Source organism: Strix aluco, chromosome 29 (genome assembly GCF_031877795.1).
Source record: "Strix aluco isolate bStrAlu1 chromosome 29, bStrAlu1.hap1, whole genome shotgun sequence".
In the NCBI taxonomy this organism is placed as follows: domain Eukaryota; kingdom Metazoa; phylum Chordata; class Aves; order Strigiformes; family Strigidae; genus Strix; species Strix aluco.
The window spans coordinates 3,911,107-3,917,398 of NC_133959.1; positions in this window are offsets into that span (position 1 = coordinate 3,911,107).

The following is a 6,292-nucleotide window of genomic DNA, read 5'->3' on the forward strand; positions in this document are numbered from 1 at the left end:
GCCGGGCTTCACGGCTCCCCAGCTCCCAGCCTCTCGGGATGAGTCACCCGCTTTGCCGGAGATGCCTGATCAAAAAAAAAGGTGCCTTCAGGAAAACTGAAACTTTGTGGCTTGTGTTGGTCAACGCTAAAAAGCCCAGGAGCGCATCACATTCCCCAAAAGATTTGTATTAATTTCCACTTTATCAGTTAAAAACTAATGCTCTTCATGGGCAAAGTATTTTTTCAGTTGCATCACTTCATCTCATCCCAAAGGTTTCTTTTCTCTGGCAGCTTCTTGGTTTGCAGAAGAGAAAGGAACAGTTTGTTGCTGCCTGGCGATGATGGGCTTTCCCAGCCTTGAGGGATCCCCACAATCCGTCCTGGCCACGCAGGGCTCGGACAGGGTTGGGGACAATGAGGGACCGGGGTGACAAACATCCCAGCTCCAAGCTCCTGTCACCGGCCTCGGCTGCAGCGATGCTCTAATATGGCAAAGTTGGGAGAAGTTATTTCTAATAATAAATAAATCCAGGTCAGCTATACAGAGAGCAATGTCAAGGAATTTAAATCCCACAAGAAACAACTTCTAATTTAAGGCAAATCTGGGACTCCGCACGCTTGAAGTGCTGCTGTCTGAGGGAGTCAAGATCAGAGGGGCTGTTCCGGCTGCCCTGGGGTGGCCCTGTCTGGGGGGGACTGAACCCCTTGGTGGGAAGGGCCACGGCAGCCCCACAGCTGATGCTTGTGCACCTTGGGGCCTTGGTGGGGCTGCTTGAAAGAGCCAGGGACATCCCTCTGCTTCATCTCTTCCACTTGTCAGCTGTCTCCTAACGGGACAGACACGTCCCCAGCTTCATTCATCCCCATAACCTCACCACGGGGCTGGCGGGACTGATTTAAGTATCCCCATCGCTCCCCTGGCTCCTTGCAGGTGGGTAATGGCAGTCACTGCGGGGCTGACCACAGAAAGGCACTTTAGTTTACAAAAAGAAAGGGAAAGTATCATCTTTCTTGTAGGCTTTGTTAGAAACAAGATAGTTCTTGATGCTGTTTGCCCTGACATCATTAGTCTTCAGAGTTAACAGCCAGCTTGTGGGTACAGACAGCCCCTACCTCTCTGTGCTCTCTTGTTGTAGCCTCTTTGCAAGCATCGGCGGATGCTCTAGTCCCAGATTTAGAGCTGGGTGAAGCTTTCTGATGTGAGAAACTGGCAATAGGTGCAGACAGACATCGCTGCAAAGCTCGGCTTAATGATTTCTTTCCACTGTACAGAAACATTTCACTTAAACCCTCCCTTTCTCCAGCTCGCCAAAAGTGGCATCGGATTTGTTTTGTGCAGGTTTTAGAAGAAACGTGATCCGTGTTTTCCGTTTGCTCTTGTGTAAGTCGGAGGGGTGCAGGTCGGGGCAGGCGGCGTGTGCCGGCCGGGGTGCCGGGGGAGGCAGGCACGTGCGTCCCAGCTGGGGCACCCCAGGCACCTCGCTGCGGGCTGGAAAGGTTTCAGCTTTCCTGGAAACCATTACAAATTCCACAGAACAAACAAACAAACAAAGATTCCAAATTAGAAGGGGTCCGATTGGAAAACTGCAAAGAGAAATCCTGTTTATACTGGTATTTGTGGAAAAGCACCATGAAGCAAACAACAAGTAAAGCTGATTGACTGACAGGTGGGGAGGTAGCTTGGACGGGGGAGACTTGCTTGGGTTTGGGGTTTAAAGCTAAACTAAACTGTCACCGTCTGCTGGGGATGGCGGGTCCTGTGCTGGGGGTGGCAGGTCTGACCCAGAGCGGAGCGGAGAAGGAGGAACATCCCCCCCCCACCCCGTGGGATGGTTTGGGGCTGGACCCAGCCTGTATGGGAGCTGCTGGCTCTGCCCGCTGCCCGAGGAGGAGAGCGACGTGTTGAGCAGTGCCCGTGCTCCGGGCAACAAGCAGTGAGGGCTGCGAGCACATGAGCCACGTTCGGATTGAACCAACAAAGAGGAAAAAAAACCCGTTCAAAATGGGGTGAAACAGCACCACAGAAATCATCTGGCCATGACACCTGGGGCCGCAGTGGTGGCTCTGTATATATGAGGGGCAGAGAGCCCACCTCTGCCTCCAAAAGTCCTCTGGCCACAGCGGGGGGGGACGGAGCAGCCCGGAGCAGGGAGGAGGGAGCCCAGCCCCAGCAGCGGGGCCAGAACCGACCGGGGAATACAACCCAGATGTGTCTGCTTTCATCCAGCTGTGCGCCTCCAGGACCCCTCTTGCAGGGCTGGGGCTCGAAGGCATTTTCAGGCCTCCCCCACACATCTCCAGTGCAGATCCGGAGGGATACTGTTGCACAAAGGCCTTCATCTCCCCAGCCCAGGATGCTGCCCGATGGCACCAGCGCCAGGGGTGTCTGAGCAGGACGTGGGGCGGGTGCACGTCAGCGTGGTGGCTTGTCCCCGACGCAGCCTGGTGAGCAGAGGCTGCTCTCGCACCGCTGGCTGCTGAGAATGCTCACAACTCACTGCACGCAGCTACTCCTCCTTCAGCAAATCCCGAGCGGTGGCACCCAGGGGCACCCCGGGGTGGCAGGCAGGGAGACTGTGGGTCCCCTCCAGCTCCAGCTGTGCCACCCACCTCAGGGCAGCTTTGGGGCCACTCTGCTGGAGGAGCATGTGGGCTCCCTTGCCTGTTCTAGTCCCAGGGAGAAGGGTGAGCTCTTAAACGCACCTAAACACCGTTAAATACCCTTTAAACACCCTTAAATGTGCAGATGCAAACTGGGGTGGAGGTAGCCTCCCAGTGCTCCCCATCACCCCTGCACTGTGCTGTGCTGCGCTGGTGGCTCGTGCTGGGGATACGCTCAGTGCTGGCTTTCACCCAGCAGGCTCCTGCGCGGAGGGGCTGAAACCCCCGACTCCTGCCTGCTCGGCCCTCGGGGAGCAGGTCCTTCATCCTCAGCAGCAGGCAGAGCTGCAGGCAGGCAGCCTTGCACCTGGACCCCCTCCATCCCCAGGTGTCTCTTAGGGACCAGGCAGCCGCTGGAGGCAGGGCTAACTCGCCCTTAGGCAGCCTCACTTTCCCGGCTGGTTCCGGGAGAGGCTGGGAGATTGTGGAGATGGTCCAAACTCCTCAGGGTAAGGCCCTGAGCAACCTAAGCGAGGCCCTGCCCTGCACAGGAGTTTGGATCCATCACCTCCAGATGTCCCTTCTGACCTCCACCACCCCACCAGCCCCGGAATGCCCACCCAGTTCAGCAGGAAACTATGTCAAAGCGTTACCTTAGGATGAAGGATGGGCTACAGGGCACAGCTTTTTGCGCTGCTCACCGGCTGCTTTCTCTACCGTGGGTGTTGGGATTTCCTTCACTCCCTCCCCTGCCGCCGCTGCTGTCGGTCTGGACCTGCCACGCCAGTCCCACAGCGAATTGCACACCCAGGGACACCCTCAGAAGTGTCTCTCCGCAGGAGCCAGTACCAGGAACGATGCGAGGGCCAGTGGGTGAATACAGCTCGTTTGTGTCACCTCCTCTTCCTAAGCGTGGAGGAAGACAACACTAACGTGCACGCCAGGGCTAACCTCTTCCAGTTGCTACGGGCTGTGATGTTAGTCTGATTGTACTTGCTGGACTCAGGAACCACCTAAAATCAGTTACTGGCTTCTCCTAAAATTAAAAAAAAAATAAAATAAAATTGAGAAGGAGAGGTGAGAACCCTTGCAAGGCCCCAGGAGGCACATTGAGCTGCTGATCCTGCAGCATCTCCTGTGGCTTGTGCCATGTCTCCCTTGGTTGTGGCTCCTCTCTGCGCTCCCCATCCAAGCAGAGCTTCACCCTGTTGGAAAGCAGGATGTTGTGTTGCAATGTGAGTGCTGGCCATGCTGAAGAGACCAGAAAAAAGAGGCAAAGCTGGTTTTAAGAGGCGTGTAGATGCCCCTTCAAAAGCAAGCCGTGCTGGGACAGACCGGCTAGGGCACAGCTGAAGACATTTGCAGAAGCTGCTCTTAGCGTGGGGTGTGCAGGGAGACAACGGCCATAGGACACGGAGGGATCGGAGATCTAGAGAGGAGAGGCTTAGCGCTCCCTGAATGGCTGGCTCATTCCTTCTCTCTTCCTAGTGTTTGTTTTTGCAAGTATTAATATGCTGGGACTGTTTTCGTTAGCGCACATCGGGGTCTGGAGGGTTTTGCTGCGGGTCTGGGATCTGGGTGACCTTGTCCCATCAGGAGACATTCCCAGGAGGGGTCTACGGAGCCTGGCCCACGGCTGCCCCAGGTCCCCACAGCCCCGGCGGGAGCCCCAGAGGTGCCCCCACCACAAAGACCACCCGGCCCGAGCCCACAGGGTGCTGCGAGATGGTGGGTCCGGCGGGGCGGCAGCAGCGATGGGTGCTGTCGCGCTTCTCTCTGAAATGAGGAGGGTTCACCTTGACGTGCCTGGCTGCTCTGCAAAGCAGCATTTCATGACACCCTCCTGCTCCACAGCCCGCAGAAGGCAACAGCTGTCCTGCCAAAAACCCAGTAGCTGCTAAACAAACAATTTAATGCAAAACAGCCTCAATGGAGCAGGAGCAAACGTGCCCAAGAAAGCGTCGAAGCCATTACAGAGCCACAGCAAAAGCACATGATGTTGCAGAGGCTTTGCAGAGTGCTCAGGAAGCACAGCCTGGTACAATTTGCATCTTTTGTTTCAACTAACATTTTCCTAATGATGTGTGTAATATGGTTAGTGATACATAGCTCCCATCTATCCTGCAGTGTTTACTAAGAGCCCAAATGTCAGTCTGTCTGCAGCGCCTGCCTGTCCCCATACCTCACCCTGCTGTATCTAACAGGGTTGGTACCAGCACTTTCTGCCTAAAATCACGGGGCAGTGAAATCCAGACAGTAACTGGGAGCCTCTGGCTCATGGAGGAGGTTGTGCCTGTCCCACACACCTTCCCAGCACAGACCTGGGATGCACCGAGCAGGGTTACCCAGAGCAGACCTTCATGCAGGAGTGGGGGGAGGCACAGGCAGGAGCAGCACCCAGCCAGTCTGCCCACTGCAAAGGATGGAGATTTGTGAAAAAGGCAGTAATCCCCCCAAATTAGAGATTTGGCAGAGGAGAGCTCCTGAGTGAGCCTGCTCCCAGGCTTGGGGCCGAAACTGGCGGCTACCAGACACCACGGGCACCTCACCCTGACTCCGTGTGGCACCTAGAGCCTGGCCGGAGAACGGGTACCTGAGACACGACACCTCGGATGTCTTCCTTAGGCAGACATCTTAAAAAAGCCATTAACAGCCCTGGATCCCACATCATCTGACACAGGGAGGGATGCGCTGCAGGGGGAGGTTGCTCTAGGCCACCTCTCTCAGTCTCGCTCGCCCCATCGACCCGCTGGCAGATGATGGAGTTCAGAGGTGTGGTCTATAGCAAGAGGAGATGTTGTGAACCACTGGGATGAAGTGAAAAATGGAAACGAGCCAGAAAATACATGGTACATAAAGTCACACACAAAATACTACGAACAAGTGTCCGTAAACACTGAGGGGGAAAATCTAAGCAATTAAGTCATTTTAAATGTCAACTAGCCCATGGACCCCACATTTGGACATGACAGAAGAACAAAAACATAGACATTAAAAATTCCTGAAAGCTAACAAAGGAACGATGATTAATTTCTCTCTGTTCCAGGGCAATCGCATTATATACACACAAAGGAGTCATAAAAATTCCAGGATGACGGAACAAAATCTTTATGGAGCTCCACAGATAAAATACAACCATACTGGAAGGAGCTGGAATGGTCCAGGGAAGGACTGTGCCTGGGGCGGGCTCTTAGATATCGTGCTGGATAAAACACCTTCCGCAGAGGATGCGACTGTAAGATTACACCTGGTGAAAGTGCTGGTGAACATGAATGCCACGTCCCAGCTCGACAAGGGACAAATCCTTCTTGCCTACAGCAGTGGTTCTCCCATGCTTGCTGCAAACAGCCACAGGCGAGGCGAGCTGGGCATTGCCAAACCCAGATGCCATGTGGAAAAGGAATTGGGGATGCGGATGCATCAGTGGTGGCACAAGCAAGGATGGTGCAGAAGATGGTAGGAAGGAAACAGGTAAAGAGGTCAGCAGCATCCTAGCCCTGCTACGGCCAATTTAAAACCCCGACTGAGTCCTAGGTACCAGAGCTGAGCATTTAGGAATGCAAGAAAATGAAGGGATAAAGTCAAATAATTTCAGTCCAAGAGGGGGACTTCTTTCTTCATTTAAGAGAAAGATATTCCAAACCAAAACCACAAAGAAAATATCATTAAAAGAGGCCGCAGTGTTGCTCGGTGACTGCTCATTGGCTTTT